Here is a 3,990-nt window from a genome sequence, read left to right on the forward strand (position 1 = left end):
CTGGAGCCTGATTCAGATTCTGTGTGTGTGTGTGTGTGTGTGTGTGTCTCTCTCTCTACCCATCCCTTCTCTCTCTCTCTCTCTCTCTCTCAAAACTAAAGTTAAAAAAAATTAATAAAATAAAATGTTTCAAAAAAACTTTTAATGTTATTTTTGACAGAGAGTGACAGAGCATGAGTGGGGGAGGGGCAGAGAGAGAGGGAGACACAGAATCCAAGGCAGGCTCCAGGCTCCAAGCTGTCAGCACAGAGCCCGATGCGGGGGTCGAACACATGGACCATAAGATCATGACCTGAGCCGAAGCTGGACGCTCAACAAACTGAGCCACCCAGGCACCCCATAAAATAAGGTATTTTTTAAAAATGGGCAGAAGAGGGGTGCCTGGGTGGCTCAGTCCTTTAAGCACCCAACTCTTGGCTTTGGCTGAGGTCATGATCTTGCAGTTCGTGGCTTCAAGCCCCGCATTAGGCTCTACACTGATGGCACAGAGCCTGCTTGGGATTCTCTCTTTCCCTTGCTCTCTGCTACTGTCCACTTGTGCTCATGCTCTCTCTCTCTCAGTAAATATTTTTTTAAATGGGCAGAAGAAAAGCATACCAAAAAATCATAATCCAGTTAAAGATGGGCAGAAGACATGAACACTTTTCTCCAAAGAAGACATCCAGATAGCCAACAGACACGTGAAAAGAGGCTCAACATCACTCATCATCAGGGAAATGCAAGTCAAAACCATAGTGAGATATTACCTCACACCTGTCAGAATGGCTAAAATCAAAAACACAAGAAACATCAAGTGTTGGCAAAGATGTGGAGAAAAAGGAACCTTCTTGCAGTGTTGGTGGGAATGTAAACTCGTACAGCCACTATGGAAACCAGTATAGACGTTTCTCAAAAAATTAAAAATAGAACTACCATATGATCCAGTAAATGCACTACTGCATATTTACCCAAAGAATATGAAAACACTAATTCAAAAAGATATGTATACTGCCATGTTTACTGCAACATTATTTACAATAGCCAAGTTATGGAAGTAACACAAGTGCCCACTGATGGATGAATGGGTAAAAAAACAGGTGTGTGTATATATATATATATGTAAATATATATATACACACATATATATATACACACACATATATATGCATATGTGTGTATATATATATACACACACACACAATGAAATATTAATCAACCATAAAAAATGAAATCTTGCAATTTGCAACAACATGGATGGATCTAGAGCACATAATGCTATGTGAACTACATCAGAGAAAAGACAAATACTGTATGATTTCACTAATATGTGGAATTTAAGAAACAAATGAACAAAAAAACAAAAAACATACTCTTAACTATAGAGAGCAAACAGAGGGTTACCAGAGGGGAGGTGGGTGGTAGATGGGTGAAATAGGTGAAGGGTATTGAGTACGCTTACAATGAGCACTGAGTAATGTATAAAATTGTTGAATCGCTATATTGTACACCTGAAACTAATACAAGACTATATGTTAATTATACTAGAATTAAATTTTTTTAAGAAATGGACAGAGGACCCGAATAGACATTTTTTCAAAGATGATAGATGGCCAACAGACACTTGAAATGGTACCAATCATCAAGGAAAAGCAAATCAAAACCATAATGAGGTATTACCTCAAACCAGTACAGTTGACTAGAATCAAAAAGAGAAGAGTAACAAGTGTTGACAAGGATGTGGAGAGGAAAGCCCTTGTGCTCTCTTAGGAATGTAAATTGGTACAGCCACTGTGGAAAACAGTATGGTGCTTCCTCAAAAATTAAAAATATAAATACCATATGATCCAGTAAACCCACTGCTGGGTATTTAGCCAAAGAAAACAAAAATACTTAAAAACTGAAAATAAACTGAGGGTTGACGGGGCGTGGGAGGGAGGGGAAAGTGGGTGATGGGCATTGAGGAGGGCACCTGTTGGGATGAGCACTGGGTGTTGTATGGAAATCAATTTGACAATAAATTTCATATTTAACAAAAACAAAAAAAACCCAAAAATATAATTCAAAAAGATATATGCACTCTTATGTTTATTGCAGTATTATTTACAACAGCCAAGATATAGAAGCAACCTAGTGTTCATCAAAAGATGGATAAAGAAGATGTGGTATATATAGACAACGGATTACTACTCAGCAATAAATATAATGAAATCTTGCCATTTGTGACAACATGGATGGACGCAGAGGGTATTATTCTAAGTAAGTAAAGTCAGAGAAAGACAGATACCAAATGATTTCACTTATATGTGGAATCTAAAATACAAAACAAATAAAAAAGAATTTTAAATATTGTGATCAAACTGGTGGTTGCCAGAGGGAAGTTGGGTGGGAGGATGGGTGAAATAGATAAAAGGGACTAAGAGGTACAAATTTTCAGTTATAAAATAAATAAGTCATGGAGATAAAAAATAACAACATATGGAATATAGTCAGTAGTAATATTGTGGTAATACTGTATGGTGACAGATGGTGACTACACTTATGATGAACACTGACTAATGTATAAAATTATTGAATTAATACATTGTGCAACAGAAACTATTAACATTGTATGTTAGCTATACTTCAATGAAAAAAAAAAAAAAAAAAAAAAGACCAGAAACAACAAATGTTGTCCAGGATGGGAGAAAAGAGAACCCTCAAGAACTGTCAGTGGGAATGTAAATTGGTGAAGCCACTGTGGAAAACAGTATGGAAGTTCCTCAAGAAATTAAAGTAGAAGTACCATATGACCCAGTAAATTCCACTTCTGGAATTTATCCAAAGGAAACAAAAACATTAATTCTAAAAGATACATGCACCCCTATGTTCACTACAGCACTATTAAACTGATAAAAACAGATACTACACTTGATCTTAGCCAAAAGGCCGAGAAGCGATTCACTGCAGCACTATTTACTGTAGCCAAGATATGGGAACCACCAGTGTCCATTGACAAATGAATGGATAAAGAAAATGTGGGGAGGGGCAGGTGGGTGATGGGTATTGAGGAGGGCACCGTTCGGGATGAGCACTGGGTGTTGTATGGAAACCAATTTGACAATAAATTTCATATATTGAAAAAAAAATGTGGCATATATAGTCAATGGAATATTACTCAGCCATAAAAAGGAAGGAAATCTTGGTACTTGCAACAATATGGACGGGCCTTTAGGGCATTATACTAAGTGAAATAAGTCAGATGGAAGAATACAAATATCATATGATCTTACTTGTATGTGTAATCTACAAATAAAAATTTTAAAATATTTAAAAACCAAGCTCAAAGATACAGAGAACAGATTGGTGGTTTCAAGAATGGTGGGGCATGGGGAGGGTTGGTGGTGAAATGGGTCAAAGGAGACAAAAGGCACCAACTTCTAGTTATAAAGTAATTAAGTCCTGGGAATATAATGTACAGCATGGGGACTATAGTTAATAATACTGTATTGCCCATTTGAAGTTTGCTGAGTAGATCTTAAAAGTGCTCATCACAAGAAAAAAAACGTAAATCTGGGCCAGGTGTGGTGACAGATGTCAACTAGACTTACTGTGGTGATCACTTCACAACACACACAAATATCAAATGATGTGGTACACCTGAAATTCATAAAGTGGTACAGGTCAATTATACCTCAAAAAATTTTAAACAAAATTGTTAACAATCACAGATAAAGAAGGGCCCCTCCATCTGTCCTACTAATGACCAGGGTATAGAGGGGAAGAAGCTGCTGTATCCCACTGCTCCCCACTCTGGGCCCAGAGACACCTCTTTAGTTTTCTCTCACACCCTGCAGGGGTAGGGCCCTCAAGTAAGGACACAGGAGCTCACTACTCACTCATTAGGAAGCAAAATGGACTAATGCCCAAATGGACCACAACCACCTCTGTCACCCGGTCACCACACAGCTCTGGGGCTATTGCATGTGCCTCTCACACACTCCTGCCAGGTTGAAGTTAGTTCAGGAGGACCAG

At 38.0% G+C, this 3,990-nt stretch overlaps 1 non-coding gene across 1 annotated transcript; it reads right to left on the minus strand.

Moving 5' to 3' along the window:
- Positions 1–2,720: 2,720 nt before the first annotated feature.
- Positions 2,721–2,916, minus strand: LOC123600292. Its single transcript, XR_006713644.1, has one exon. It is a non-coding gene; the product is annotated as a U2 spliceosomal RNA (small nuclear RNA).
- Positions 2,917–3,990: the final 1,074 nt, after the last annotated feature.

The sequence above is a fragment of the Leopardus geoffroyi genome, chromosome C1 (assembly GCF_018350155.1).
Source record: "Leopardus geoffroyi isolate Oge1 chromosome C1, O.geoffroyi_Oge1_pat1.0, whole genome shotgun sequence".
Taxonomy (NCBI): domain Eukaryota; kingdom Metazoa; phylum Chordata; class Mammalia; order Carnivora; family Felidae; genus Leopardus; species Leopardus geoffroyi.